The sequence below is a fragment of the Metopolophium dirhodum genome, chromosome 1 (genome assembly GCF_019925205.1).
Source record: "Metopolophium dirhodum isolate CAU chromosome 1, ASM1992520v1, whole genome shotgun sequence".
Lineage (NCBI taxonomy): Eukaryota > Metazoa > Arthropoda > Insecta > Hemiptera > Aphididae > Metopolophium > Metopolophium dirhodum.
In genome coordinates this window covers 83,246,744-83,263,894 of record NC_083560.1, presented here as the reverse complement: position 1 = coordinate 83,263,894, position 17,151 = coordinate 83,246,744, and the positions used below count along the sequence as shown (strand labels likewise).

General features: G+C 30.2%; 1 long non-coding RNA gene and 1 pseudogene across 1 annotated transcript; one reads left to right on the top strand and one right to left on the bottom strand.

The window, feature by feature from the left end:
• Positions 1 to 10,348: 10,348 nt before the first annotated feature.
• On the top strand, positions 10,349 to 11,355 carry LOC132937393 (uncharacterized). Its single transcript, XR_009663665.1, has 3 exons — positions 10,349 to 10,812; positions 10,900 to 11,154; positions 11,221 to 11,355. It is a non-coding gene; the product is annotated as an uncharacterized LOC132937393 (long non-coding RNA).
• A 2,304-nt stretch (positions 11,356 to 13,659) lies between these two features.
• LOC132933746 (uncharacterized) lies at positions 13,660 to 14,232 on the bottom strand (annotated as a pseudogene).
• Between the last annotated feature and the right edge of the window lie 2,919 nt (positions 14,233 to 17,151).

Genomic DNA, 17,151 nt, shown 5'->3' with positions numbered 1-17,151 from the left:
GAAGTGCGTGCATTACGAAAAAAAGAATAATATCAAAAAACAAAGATAAATCAGAGAAAAGACTACCTAAACAAAAACGCGAAATATTAGTACAATAAATCAAGGAACCAAAAAAATAATACAGTAAGGAATGAGCCTGAATATTTAGATTGATGAGCGAAGCGAAGGAAGGCTTAACCACCTATAGTTACATACAAAAAAAGGGTGGATGAGTTTTAATATTTTTCCTTGAAAGAAGACGAGTGTCGTCGACGAAAACAACAATAATTATTGTTATTGTACCTATCGAATATTGTTATCATTAACATCGCGTTTGGGCCATTTGGTTTAACCTGATACATATACTTATTATACATATTATAGTTGTGAACGTATTGGTAGTTGGCAAATATTATATAGATATATAATATTCGAGTATTTAAATGTATTAAAATAATGAATAGGTATAAGCCTGCTGATGGTAAAGTCTAAACGAAAAATCACCCAATTGGGTTAAAAGACAAGATAAACATGAACAATTTTGTTTTAAAGTTTCCAAAAATTACAGGAACTTTCATATAATTGTATGTGTTTTAAAAAAAATTGATTTTATTATTTTGGTGTTATTCAAAAACTAATAACCGTAGACACTTGAAATGTTCACCAAATATTTATATTAGCATTTTCCATATATGGTAGGTATTCAAAATATGTTGACTAATCTTATGCAATTTATAGCCATGAGAATTTCTTCTATTTTTTTAAAATTATTTTTTAGTTAGAAATTATTAAAAGTTAGTATTTCATACATAGGTAAAATTAGAAATGTTTATAAAAGATTCCCAACAATTTTTTCTATTTATAATAAAAACAAAAAATCTACCGGAAAATTACGAAATTTAAGAATTTTTTTTTTTATTATTAAATTTGATAATTTATACAAGTATGCTAAGATGCTGGATGACACGTCTCCACTCAAAATCGTTTTGCGTATGTAATGATTTTATATCATTGAATTCAGATTTAACACTATCAGCTATTACCCAGCAGTGACCCACTTGTACCTACTGTAGGTACAGCAGACTGCAGACCGACACCCATTTGCACACCTTTTTTTAGTTTCTGTGCGGATGAATGTATTGATTTTACAATGATGTGTGTTTTTTCATTTTTTATGTGTGTCTCTGTGTACAAGATAAGTAGTCGAAATAATGCTTCGATTTTCAACTTCAGCATCTTGTTTGATGGGAAAGTAAATCTAGTTGGTGAATTGGGGAAGTCAATTCTCAGTAGTTTTCAAAGTGCCGTGAAAAACAAAAACTTTTACTCAAAATCGGTTTTTGGTTTTTTGTTACGAACAAATGATCGTAGATATATGAAATTTTCATTGAATATTTATATTAGCATTTTGTATACACCATAAAATGTTTTAACTTCTTTTGATCTACAATTTTTTTAGGTTTTATTTCTATAGATATCAGTAAAATTGTATTCGTTGGGTCAAAAACTTGAAAACTTAATACAAGACTGCTTATATATTGTTACAATGATGGTTGAAAAAGATTAAAAATACATGGTCACAATTATTTTTTATAAGTATTTGAAATTCAAATTTTGACAAAATACGTAAAAATCACAAAATTATGCAAATTATTTAAAGCTAGAAAGTCATAAAAATTTTAAGATTTGTAAATTTAATACAAGATTTCTTATAAGTTTGCCTAGCTCTATCAAAAAAAAATAACTACTGGAAAGTCAAATTAAACTTTTATGAGCGTTTGAAGTTCAAATTTTTACAAGATTGGATATTTACTCGATTTTTCAAGTAGGGATTTTCTTATTTTGTTGTAATTTAAAAACGAATACTCAAGGATGATCCTGTGAACCTGCTTCACACTGAATGAAACATGGGGCCTCCAGCTCCACCTATCTACCTCAAGAATATCACCAACTACTCCGATTTCAATAAGGTCCTATAACCAACCTCACCAACACAAATGGCTTCACCTGTAGGTAAACGCCGTCACACCTCATCGTGCAATCTGCAGGTCACCTAAACTCCAATAAAATCATAGATCAACTTACTCGAGACTTTGTAAGTTCTTATTCATACCCCCCCCCCCCCCGTCACCTTCGCACGTACATGGTCGTTATCAGAAACCTGCAATTTTCCACCTTAAGTAATGACATTATTAGTGCCTTGACTGAGTTGGGACACTCAGCTAAACATAATAATACAACGTCAAAAATAAAAACTAATGTCCTCTACCTTTATTCTTTGTGGATATTTTAACACAAGACAATAACAAAGACAACCTCGACATCAAGTTTCTACTCAATACTTAATATCGATTGAGAAACCACATAAAAAGAGACGTGGTCCACCACAATGTCACAACTGTCACATAGCTGTCCTGTGCGGACACACGCGAGATAACTGCAGCCAAAAACCTAAATGCGTTAAATGCAGTGATAAGTGATAACCACCATACCAATGAGTGTACCAAAGACCGACATAGTCCCGCCAAATGTGTACTTTGCACTAAGGAACATACTGCTAACTTCAAAGGATGCCCAGCTAAAAAAAACAGTCCCAAGTGTCCATCCAGCCAAGAGCTCTGATTCCAACACCTATAAGAAAACCAAATCTTACGCTAAAGCCACCAAAAATCATAAAAATTCACACATGGAACTCAAAATCACCGACGCTCTTTCAAGTTTTATATCAAACTTAAACTCACTGATTAGTCCTCTTATCTCCCTTCTTTCATTAGTTTTAAATGCACTTATAGCTAATAGCATTATTCCATAATCTTATCAACCAGACATTTCACATTAAAATAACATTAAAATTAATTTATATATTTTATCTCGTTTCATTTTCTCATTATATTATTTAAAAATATCTATACCTAATTAATTACAATTCGGCTAAACAAACACAACATTATATTTTGGGAAATTGTATAATTGTTTAACTTGTAATAGCATGTGATATGCTGACACATTTTAATATATTAAATAAAAAAAAAAGGAATATCTGTAGATACTTAAAATTTACACCATATATTTATTTTATCAATTCCCATACTTGAAAAATATTTAAAATGTTTGATTCGTTTTGAGCTTTTTAGAGACATTTTCAATTTTCAATTTTTTTAGTTTTTTTTTCTAAAATATTGTCACTAAAATTTTATTTGTTATGTCAGAAAGCATGAAAATTTAAAACAATGGTCCTAATATATCGATACAATAGCAGTTGAAAAATATTAAAAATACATACACACAATTTTATTTTTTACAAGCATTTAAAGTTCAAAGTTTTATAAAATTTAAAAATGATTTTGTAGTTAAATTTATAAAATGTTCAACTTATAGAGCTAAGGATTGAACATTTAAAACAAGGTTCGTTAATACGTAAATAAATTACTTTACTCATAATAATATCATCAATTAATATACTTGGTAATATATCATAGGCTGACTGACTGTTTTCGCTCAGAATCGTTTTTCGTTTACAATGATATTATTATATCATTGAATTAAAATTTAACACCATCCATGACAGTGACTCACTTGTAACCTACTGTACAGTAGAGCGACACCCACTTTCCCACCTTTTTTTTTGATTCATGTGTTTGATTGAAAATTATAAATGTTGTTAATATTATAGGTATTAGTTATAGTGTTATACAAATGTTAATATTTAAGTAACATAATTTTATTGAAAATAATAATATGTTATAATACTATATTAGTGAGTAGTAGGTATTATTTAAAAATATACAGATTTCGATAAAAATTTCAGGACATATTAAAATTGATATGTAGATGGTTTCTGTGAAGTTTGTACGCTAAGTGGTTCCGGAGTTATGGCCTCATAAGTGCATACCTGGCGACATGGCCAAAAACAACAACAACGTCTATACAATTATTTTTATCTATATACATAGCAACCATTAAAAAACAAAAATTTCTATCGTAAATCTTAAAATTCCTGTTTGAGCACCTACCGGGGGTGATCACTTCCCTTTTTAAATTGGCCTATGACACTCACAAAGAATGTGCTTTGTATTGATGAAAGCATTTTCGAAATCGGTTCAGTAGTTTTGGAGTTTATCCCGAACATACAAACAAACGCTATCATTTTATATATTAGTATAGATAAAAATGAATTTTTGTGTGTAGATTGGACCTCTGGGAAGAAGATAAGCTAATTTAAAAAGTGTTAAATTTGCTTTTTTTTTATTCATCGGATTTTAGTACGGTTGCGTTAGGCTTTTGTTATTATTGCAATAATCATGATTATATTAATCCTCCGTAGGTGGAATTAAGTAAAAATGACAAACTTGGTACAATTTTTTTGATACTTTAGAGTTAAATCATACACTTACGTACAAACAGCTCGGGGTCCGCGATCTACCGCAGGTAGATTGCCTACCTGACAATATACTGCTGAGAATCAGACTTTTTATTCCGGGCAACAGAAAAGTTAAGATAAATTTTGAACACCATACACGGCATACACCATACACCGAATATTAAATAACGAATCGAACAAAGTTTGAGTCATATAGAATTGGTACATTTAACGGGCAACGAAGTGCCAGCGGGATCAGCTAGTATAACATAAATTATTATAGTAGTTATAAACAATACAATCGGCAGTTATACAATTTTTTTATAGATAGATGTTTTTATTATTAGTTTATTTACGTCAAAAGGCAGTTTAAAATAGTAAATGATTTACTGTAAATCACAATTACTATAATATTAGTTCCAACATAATAGGTACCTGGTACCTATTATAGATATATTATTAAACCTGTATAATTTTATAATATTTGTATATTATTATGTTTTATTTTTTAGATAAATAGTATTTTTAGTTTATTGTTTTTCATAGGAAATATGAATGAGCAATTTGTGGAATGGTTGTGGAAATAAGTATGATGCATTTTTTTTTTAGTTTTTAAGATGATAATTTCAAATCAGATGTCAGTATGTCACCAAATAGTGGCAAATATAGGCGCAAATAGTGGTGAGACTAGGAGTGAAATTTTACTCTCAAATTTTCAAAACTATCTGAGATATCTGAGGAATAATTTTAAAAAAATCTAAATGCATCGTTATCATTGTGAGAAAAAAAGTATTTTAGAAGTGTGAATTCAAAAATATATCAAAATAATATCTTAATAAAAATATATTCGTTAAAGTCTCATTGTACAGATAGTACAACAACTTATAGGCACCTAACGTAAAATAAATGCACAGTATGCTCAAACTATTGAAAATTTAAGTGATTTAATTTAAATTTTTCATAAAAAATCACTTGAACAAATTTTTGAGTAGACATACCAATATTATTGTTTGCACTTTGCAGGATAAGTATATTTTAGATACGATAAAGAAAGTGATGAATATTTCCCACACATTTACTCTAAATAAAGTTTTTTAGTTATTTGACTTTTATATCTTGTTAAAATAAATAACCAGTACAAAAGCACATAATATATATACGTAAATAAATATTGACGAATTTTTATAGCCGTTTTACTAGTTTTTTCGTATACCTCATATAATAATAATATGTTCGCGAATCAGTGAACTACGGAGACCAAAAGAATTAGACAAGTACTAGACCTAGCTACTTTTATTTACATTATATATATTTTAATCACGGTAGATTACGTAACATTATAAAATATGTATTACATAATTGCGTACGCCTATGAATGAAAATATATAATATAACTTAAACAATATTATTCATGACACGTAATAAATTATTATAATAACATCTGTATATTTTATTGAAGTAACTTGGTCCAGTCACTATAATATTATATAGTATTTATATATATTTTTCACTAGATATTACACATTTTATTAGCTCTTACCTACATTTTTGCAATGTTTTCGTTGAATTCCTTATGATTTACAGTAGCTACATACTGCACACGACTTCTAAGACCCTGTCCGACTGCATAGTTGCACCTATCGGCTATCGTACCTATCAAGGCCGGACTGGGTAGGGTCTGGCCCATTATCCCAGATATGTAACAGCGGCCCTACCCTGGCCATAGGCATAATTAGTTGTGAGCTAGAGGGGGCTTAGCCACCAAAAATTTTTTTTTGTCCCCAAATAATATATAATGATAATAGTTAAAAAGAGTTATTTATAATTTATTTGTTATAGAAACTGGGACCATTTAACTATTAAAGATTGATGACACCTGTGCCTCATATAAATATATAATCCTATTATGTTTACGTCGTATTACTATGTTTATGTACATCGATATCCTATACGATATAATCGTACAAGGCACAGGCCCGAAACCCAACCAGGGACAGCTCTATAAGAGTAGGCCACTGGGGCCAGTCCACCCCTGCTATCTATGTACATTATTCGATCAGATCCCCTAGTGTTTCGCTGTGGACGATAACCCGAGTTCCGTACTCAGGATGATCACTCAACATTATTATACGTAAAATATATAACATATACAAAATATTCATACGGCGGCGGCAGTGGCGTGTTTCGAGTCGTCGTGATCCCCCGCGCTTAAGTGTTCGACGACGACTCTTCCACTGCCGTTTTTTTTTCGCATTTCCACCCCTCCTCCATTACAACCACAATCACGACTTCCCCTCCATTCCTCGTATACGCAGTTAGCACGCGCCTCGACCGCCGTTCCGGAGTTTCCACTCGGTTGCGCGCGTTACATTCCCGCGGGGTGGTTGTCAATGCGTCAAACTATTACGCGTTTGACTCCATTAACTCGGCATTTGCATAATAAACTTGCCGCCGCCCGACGCATTTACATAAACGTTTATACATCTATACTTATACATCAGTATATAATATTAGCCAAACACGTGAAATGTATTACGCATAATAATATATGATTTTCATACCCAAAACGCACGAGTATATACACAATATGATATTATATACATATATTATATGAATAAATGATTATGAATATTATTATCGCGTATAATAAATTGATACCGTAACGACTTTAATTGAAACTGAGTGCTCCGCGCGAATAATATGCGAGCCAGGCTGATGGCCAGGGGGTGTAGTGCATGACAATGAGGACGAGGAGATTGAAGGGTAGACTATAGTAGTAGTAGGAGGAGTAGTGGAGTAGTGGTAGTAGTAGTAGTAGTGTAATAAGAGGAAGCAGAGGTGGAGGAGGACGATGGAGACGACCGCACATAATATGAAATATTTTTGACTGCGTGCGCTGTGTATAATATATTATTATTATATTTATACATAGCTAGTCGTATAATGTAGTCGGTGTGGTGACGCGGCGCGTGGCGACAACGGAAGTGATTTGAAGTGGTGGTGGCGGCAACGATCCTCCGCGACCCCGCCGCTCAGCGTCACGGAAGGAATGGGAATTATTGTTACTATCGAAATCCGTCACAAAGAAGTTTTCAAAACAAAAAAAAAACCTGACCATCGTAAACATAATGGATTATAATTTATAATATTATTGAAGTATTACAGATTCTTAATCCAGCGCCTTGCGCTCCCCCTGCACAAGAGAAATAAGTTTTCTGCACAGACCTGTAAAGAGGTTTTCTGTCACGTACATTCAAGCTACAACATTTTTGGATAAAATACGATTTTTATTATGACACTAAAATTAAAAACATACCCGTAAATTATTAAGAGGACGTTGCACCCGCTTGCATAATATGTACAACATAGCAAAAACTGTTTTGCGCAGGAAAAAACCGAGAACGCTACAGTCAAAATAACTAAGAAACGAAATTTTCACCACATAAAAAGGAGAACATTAGCTATGCAATATCGTTTTTATTTTTTCGTTGTTGAAACTTAAAGTTATTAAAGTTTGAAAAACACAAATTATAATTTTCAACACTCTTTTTGTAAAAAATGTAGATAATTTCATAGAATTATAGTATATTTAAACAAATAATAATAATTTATAATTTTGTAATTTTACAAGAATATTTTTTTTTCTTATCACAATATTGTATATGGATCACAACAACGTATAGTATTGTTTCCTTGGATAATACAATAACACTTACCGAAATTCCATTTAAACTTCCATCTGTTTTTGCAGTAGAAACATTCAAAATACTAACAATAATTTTAACATTGCCTGTTGTACAGCTTTTTCCAATGAACGCATGAAAAATTACTTGCGTTTAACTATGGGAGATAGTAACAGGTTAAGTGATTTTAAGGTTATTGCAACTGAAAAAGAAGAAGCTGATGCAATAGATCTTAATGAAGCTGTAGATAGTTTTGCTAAATTAAAACCAAGAAAATTTCCTTTATTCTTACATAATATATTTATACTTATACACATATATATATATTATATATATTAGTATATTACTTATTAACTATATTATTTTCTAAATACAAACTTTATATAAAGTTTTATATGGAAATCTATTAATTTGGTTTTTTTTATATATGCAGATCATGTTGTATGGTTTGAAATTATTGTTCTAAATAATAAAATGATATGCGACTATGCGAGCGAAACGATCGACTTTGGTAAAACTTTAGATTTTCAATATTAGTTTTACATCCCATGAAAAAATGTGGAAGGACGTCCCTGTTCTATATTATAATTTATAAGGATACACAAATATTGAAATAAATTAGTGTTATTTTAAGTTTGATTGACAGTCATACAGATAGCAGATGGTACTGGACATTGGTACATATACCATATGAAATCGCAGATATAAGTATACCTACTTTCCAATTAACCAAATATAAGTAATAGATATAGATAGTTATATTAGGTAGTTGATTTAAAATTATTTTTGGTTGATGATTATTTGGGTTAAATAGACGCTATCTCCTCAATCATATTATTTTTATAGCTCTGTAGAGTTGCCGTTCATATTCTAAAACCGGCAGCAGTCGTAGAAACTAGAAATATACGTACACATAAATCTAATACTTACCCACTAAAAAAATGTCTATTTTTTTTTCAAAAACTGACATTTTGTGACGCATTTCTTAAATAAATTAAAAATAATCATTAAATTAAAAATAAAATGGAATAATTAATTCATATTCTAAAAACAGAAATATTAAGACATTATAGACATTATAGACAATATAAGACATATAATATTAGACTTTAAAAATATTGAGGCTCTTATTGGTGCTATTTATAACCATTTGAAATTTTCGATTTATGAATGATAATATTTTTATTTGTAAGTCAAAAAGCTTGAAAATGTAATACAAGGTAATACACTTCCTCATAGATTAAAAAAAATAATAAAAATATAATCACATTATTTTTATAAGCGTTTAATTATTAAGTAAGGTATATATAGTAGGGTACTGTATACGGTATAGATAGGTACCTACACTATAATACCTATTATTATTTCCTGTATACAATGACATTTTCAGAATATTTAGACTATTTATACCACGAATAGATTATCACTACACCAGGTACAATAAATTGAATTTAAAGTTAATAACAATAATATATATATCTATATGATAATGATATTATATTAAAATAATTTCAAAATGATTATCTAATATTTGCAATGTTTTTGTCAAAAATAAGGGTACCCGGGTACTGTAGGTAATTTACTATTAAAATAAAAATAAATTGTAATATTAATTTATGTAGTATTATAAAATATCTTTAAAAATAGATACACAATCGGGCGCAGTATTTGCTGGTAAATAAGTAGGTAAGAAACATTTTTTTTTTAAGATTGATTTCCTGTTTAAAAAAGGGAACACCATTGCTAATCGTTGAATGTTGATAAGCTTGCTGAATTTTAGATGATAAATACGGAAATATGGCACCAGGATAGTCTTTTGTCAAACGTTACATCAAGATACTTGATGAATGGCTTCCAAGAGATTGCTGCGTTGTTGAAATTGAGCGAGGATGAAGTACGCTTGTGACGTAGACTGAACATAATGCTTGCACTTTTTTAGGAATGTATTGTTATTTTCAGTTATTATTACACCAGAAAGATAAGATATTTAAATTATTTTGTGAATTGACTGTTATTGCTTCTGTATTTAGCGAAATTCGGTGTACATGTATAATATCGTTGTGTCATCGGCAAAAAGAGCTATATTAGCGTTTGAACTTTGAAGTATGTTAGATGTGTAAACGTTAAATAATGTAGGGCCAAGTATTGATCCTTGAGGTACCTACGCCCCCTGTTATGGGAGCGAAAGTAGAAAAGTCATCGTTTATTTTAACAGAGAAGTGTCTATAAGAAATAAACGTGCTAATAATTATATCTAATAGGTATTTAATTAGGCGTGTTAATAGTTTTGAGTTTGTACAGCAATCCTTGATGCCATACCCATAGGCGGATATTGGGGGGGACTTGGGGGGCTTAAGCCCCCCCAGAACGTAGTCAAGCCCCCTCGGAAGGTTCTAGTATCTCTACTTCAATTACAACAAACAATATTGATACAATTATAAAAAATAATCAAAATATAAAAAAAAAAATATTGTTTTGTAAGAATTTATTTTCAACTGTTCCCCTTAATTACCGCTGATAAGACCGTTATATTATCCTATCCTAGGAATGTGTTTAACACTTTAGAATCCCTATACATACATTTTTCACATCCGTCAAAAAATCAACATTTAATTGAGATTCAAACCAATCTGGGGATAAAACATAGGTCAGTGATTAGACTCAGTGACACTAGATGGAACTGCCGCTATAGAAATATAGAGTGTGTTAAAGCAAGTTATAAAGCAATTATTCAAGCTTTAGAAGAAGAAATCGAAAATGAAGATGATAGAGGAGTAAATGAAGCAATTGGTATATTAATATATTATTATAATAACTAATAAGTAATAATTTATAAATTAATAAAAAGTAATTATAATCCTTTTTTTTTTGTTTTAGGAATATTAGCAAATTTAAAAAGTGGACCATTTATAGTTTATTTATTTATCTTACATAAAGTATTAATTCATATTAATATCGTTACCAACAAATTTCAAGAAAAAACTGCAACCTTAGGTCAATCTAAAAATATTATTTAAGGTGTGATGATGATTTTTTAAATTTTAAGAGCAACAGAATATTTTTCTCAGCTTTGGTGTGAAATAGAAACCTTTGCTAAAGATCATGACATATCAATACAAACACCGTCTAAAGGTGAGCCTTGATTATACATATATTTATTTATAATTCTTAATTTTAAGTAAATATTTACTTAACTAGGATGTAAAAGAAAAAGACAAGAGCCAACAATTTTTAAAAATTTTGATGTCACTGCAACCACAAGTGCTGAACATAGTATCAATAAAACTAATGAAACCACTGAAGGTTATTTAAAAAAAAAATGCTTTCTTTCCTGTATTTGATGCTATCTTGGTAAATCTGGAAAAAAGGTTTTTTTTTTGTAGATCATTATAAAGTAAGTATTGATTTATCGTTTATAAAAATGAATTTCTACTTATACTCTAGTTTTCTATTTTTAAAAGTAATCCTGTATTTTATATATTTTTTAGGATTTGATGTGTGTATCTAAAGATTTACTGAAGTCAGAAATGGCAGTGGTATAGAATTGCATATTGCAGTCTACTGACGAAGAATATATATCTTTAAATTATGTAAAAAAGGTTTTAACAAAAAGTGTTTTCCCTAATTTATACAAATTATTTCAAGTTGCTATAACAATACCAATAAGTTCCTCAACTTGTGAAAGGAGTCTTTCAGCAATGTGTCGAATCAAAACTTGGCTTCGAACTTCCATGTTGCAGGAGCGGTTCAACAACACATCAATATTGTATATTGAAAAAAACATAACTAAATATATTAATACCGATACTGTTATAGATATATTTGCAAAAAAAATAGATTTATAACATTAAAATAAAAAACATATTTAATAGCTTTAAATATTTATTTATTTATGATCATAAAACCTATATATATTTTGGGCCTCAGATAGAATAAAGTAGGAGAGCTACTAGCTTGCAGGTTGAAGTGTCTAATAATGTGTTGACGCTAATGAATATGGTAAAAATGTTAAGCCCCCCCCCACGGATATGATCAAATATTCGCCTATGGCCATACCTCATTAAAAGCTTTTGATATATCAATAAAAACGGCGTTTATGTGGCTATGTTTTTCGAATGAGTTGCTTATATTATTATGTTCGGTTAAGCGTAAAACATGGATTTTGAAAATTAATTTTGAAACTGTTTCTGTGCAGTCTAGGTTATTTAACAGTCTTAAGTGAATGATTTTTTCAAAAATGTTGAATAGAGACGTTAACAGATTGATCTGTAACTGTCCAGGTTTGATAATGTCTTTCTCAGGTTGTTGAAGTGACTTCTTCTTTTAGCGGGCTATGGGTGTACGTTTTTCACGGGGAACGCTCTAAGCTATAAAGAAAACTGACCAGTGACCAACACGACACTAGCGGTCATTTCCCATTATAAATACATGCCAGCGCTGTAGAGCGGAGTAGGGAGTGAAGAGTGAACAGAGATGCAGAGAGAAGAGGAACGCATAGAAAAGTAAGTATATCAATTATACTATAGTCCGGTTTGCATATAAGTATAGTGTACATTGTTAGAAAACCCAAAGAAAATACTGTTCTACGATTGGCTCTAATCCCAATGAGATAACGACTTCGCTATCAATTACTTGTTGTCACGAAAATTATATTTCCAAAAAAAATACTGTTATGTATTATAAGACCCTTAGGGTTTAATGGTATTATATTATTTAATATATAAATTTATCTACTTAAAATAAAAAATAATAGAAATAATTGTTATTCATATAATCTTATCAACAAATAAAATAACTTAACATTTTGACATTTTGTACTACTAATCAGTCTATAAAAATAAAAAAAAACACACATCATTGTAAAATCAATACATTCATCACTTCGTTCAGATTCTAAAATATATACATATAATAGTTAAAATATTTATCCTGTAAGTAACTTAAAAAAAAAATATTATAAAGTATGAATTAAAAATTCAAGTCTTCTACCTATAAAAAAATATACATATATTAACAGTGCAAAATGCATTAATATGGAATAATACAACTTTAAAAATAAATAATTGTTATTCATATCAACAAATAATATAAATTAAAATATTGTACCACTGTCAAGTCTGTAAAATTCAAAAACAAAGAGCGTGGAATGTCATAAAATAATTTTAAAAAAAAGTTGAAACTCAATGTCTCATCTATAAGAATCAACAAGAATACATGAACACATTTTCAAGACCCCTCATATAACAGAGTCGCCACCCACTCTTTTTGACAATCATATAAAAGGAAGACCGAGATAAGAGCTAGACAGAAAGTAGGGATATTTGAGACATTCAGAGGCTGGTCGTAACACCACTCACGATCTTGACATCAGTATTTTTGGAGTCAGGTCATAACACCACTTGAACCTCGTAATTATAATCTGTAAAAGTAACATAATATAATATATTTTTATATTATAACATAAAGACTACAGTTTCCTTGATGGATGTACACCATTAAATGAGTCCTCAGCTGAGTTCTTGCTGAAATGTACATTATAATGTATAAATGAACACTACAAACATATAAATTGTTGTTTTGGTCACCTTTCCAGTTGACAATTAAAGACTATCTAAATTCAAAGTCTGTCAAATTAATGAACACATCTGCATAATCACATATAATATAAATATATATTATATTTATATAAACATCTAATAACACAACAAATCACCAACTCCAATAAAATTCCTAAAACACAAATAAAAACATTGAATATACCAGCCAAATATATACATATATATATTATATTGCTTATACTACCTTTATAAATGGATCTTTTTTTTTAGTTGCAGTAGTATTAAGTTTTATTGTTATATCAATTGTAGCTGAGCAATTCACATTTTTGGATAATCCTTTTTTATTAACATCAGGTTTTTTAAAATTACTATGTTGACATACAAATTTTTTACTAAATAAAAATATTAATTTATTTTAATAGGTACTTATTATAATATTTGTTATTTATAATAACTGTAAAAGACCTTACGAGCAAACAATTCGTTGGCCATTCGGAATACTGGAGCGATAGTTCCAATGACTAAAATTCAACTTCCCAAATTCAGAAACCCAATTATTGATATGTTACATACATGATAAGTTTGATCTTATGGTAACGGTATGCCCAATTTCTTCAACAATTTCATTTGTATATTTTTTTGGAAATATCATTTTGACAAATTTTGTCAAATCAAGTTTAAAGTTTAAAAGTTAAAAGTATTAAAACGTCTTTAAAATATTCAAAATTCAGAACAGAATTTCATAACTGATAACAGATAATTGATAGCGAAGTCGTTATCTCATTGGGATTAGAGCCAATCCTAGAACAGTATATTCTTTGGGTTCTCTAACAATGTACACTATGCTTATATGCGTCCGGCTCACGAAAAGTGGCGGCTGATTTTAGCGCTCCCAGTGGTGTATTTTGTTAGCCCTTTGTTAGGGTAAAATCAGTCGCCATTTTTGGTGAGCCGGACTATAGTATAATATATACACAAGTACAAGTTTTTATACCGGTAAGGTGGTATACCTTTTTCTATTGTGTACGTCATAGTATGTTATTATATTAACACATATACATATTGCCAACCCAAATTACGGGATCAGTAACACCAATTCTACTGCGCGAGATTTAAATTTTTAAATTTTTAAATGTAAATTATTAAAGTGATGGGGGATAACCATAGACATATAAATAAATGGTCTGCGCTTAGAGAGAGAAATCATGAAACAGATATTGAATGAGGAGATAGAAACAGTTGGGGGGCAACTATGGAAGAAATAATTTAATACTCAAATCATTCCATGATATAATCAACTATTATATCACTACCACGATTAAAGATCCACAACCACAATATTCTCTCTCGTTGGTCTCACTGTCGTAGTTGGCTGCACCACCCGGTATAGCGGCGTCCATTGCAACAGCCGGCATGCCGAGTGGCAGCTTGCCTTTTTTTCCCCTCAACCGCCGAATCGTCAAGTACCCCCTCTGACGCTCTGCGCGACCGAACTCGACCGACTCCGCCATCTTGTCACGCACCGAACACGACCTCGGCGGAAATAATTTCATGGCATAAATGAAATATAATATAATTTCTTTGCCCTAATGCTCCCCACTATATTCATCTCTATTGAGAAAACTCCTCTTCTGCCAGATCGCTTGAGTTCACCATCTGCCATCATAAATGCCGTAGCAGCATTGGCGTATCTACAGGGGGGGGGGGGGAGGGAGGGATTGAAAAAATCCTAGATACGTTACTGCGTAACAGAGATACCTCTTTAAATTTACGAAATTTACGGAGGTAGGTATATTGATGGAAAAGACAGTTCTTCTGCATGTTCATCATACAATAAAACGATAGGAATAAAATAAAACATTTTCTCTGGAAGCTATGCGCAAATGCATGTCTTCATTCCATATCATTGGCGCAAATAGGGGGTGGGAGTGCTTGGGGGGAGTAAGTCCCCCCAGTTCAAAATCTAGTAATTAGTACTAATTTTTATATTCTGTGGTACTAAGCAATATGGCCTATGGGGAGGGGGGCTTGAGCCCCCCCCAAAAAACTTTAGTCAATTTGCGCCTCTGTTCCACATTAATCTTTGCTGTTGGGCAACTAAACTTTCTTCAATTGGAATATTAATATTAATATTAATTCGTGTAAGCGATAATAATGAAAATGAATAAACATTTATTACTTTAAGTTTTAAACATTTAAATCTGAAAAAAGTGGGTAAGTGGATGTCGCTCTGCTGTACAGTAGGTTACAAGTGGCTGAATGTATAATGGATAGTATTTAACTTGAATTCAATGATATAATATCATATTGTATAAGAAAAACGATTCTTTGCGGAGACAGTTTGTCAGTCTGGATATTTTATATTGTTATTATCTATTATAGCTTGTAAGTTGAATTAATATTATAATATTATTATTTTTCATTCGTTTTTATGGTGATAAGCAAAGTGTTAGAAATTAAAATCATATTTTTAGATGTTTTTCGTAATTTGTCGGTGGTTTTTCCCGTTAAATAACTATTGAGAAAATCGAAAAATTACCTCTCTAAAGGACCATCTTAATCCAATTTGCTAAAAGATAATGTACTACCTATATGTTGAAATCGAATCACTCCTTCTGGTAGAAATTTTTTGTACAGAATAAAAAAAAATAAATAAATAAACACCATTGTAAAACCATTAGCTTCATCACTCCGCTCAGACTCTAAAATGTTACAAAAAATGTATAATTAATTGAAAATATAAAAAACTTTTTACTATAAAGAATTTAATGCCTCATATTATTTAAAAAGAACCAATTAATAATTATAAAGAATTTGATGTCTCATATTATTTAAAAATAACCAATTAATAATTAGCAAATGTAATTTTTTCAAGACATTCACAGCTCGCTATAAGAAGCACCTAGTTACTTCTGTCGGCACCATAGACCTATAACCTTCTTTTATAGGTCTATGGTCGGCACTTCCCAAGCACCCAGTGTTTTTGTTTAATAAGAATTACAATTACTATTGCTTTTTCCACTTAAGTGGAAAACAACCAAGATGAAGTAGAGAGTTGAAGAGAGAAGTCATATACTAAAATAATATGTTGAATAATTATTTTTATAATTTTTCAACAATTATATATCTATAAAAATAAAAATAATAACTACTTATTATTCCTACCTTTGAAATATATATTATTATTTTTCAGGACCCCAAAGAAATATACATTTAAAATCCATCACTGTCTCCTTATTATTCATAATAATACCTACGCGTGGATCCTATAAGATAAAAAACCATATCCCGCAGTAGGTGCATTACAAAAAAAATATAGATTGTCTTTCACTTTTACCATTTAGGCACCATAATCCTATTTTTTGATTTGTTATATTATGTTACCTATCTAGGTATTAATACTAAAATTATAACCTGTATGGTTATGAAATATAGGTAAGTATTAGGTGAACTCGATGGAACTCAATTAACTTCCCATAAAAACACCAAACATAGAAATAAAATTGCTGAAGTCTGAAAGTATGGATTATAAAAATTTTATTAAAACATTTGCAAAAATTAAAAAAAAGAA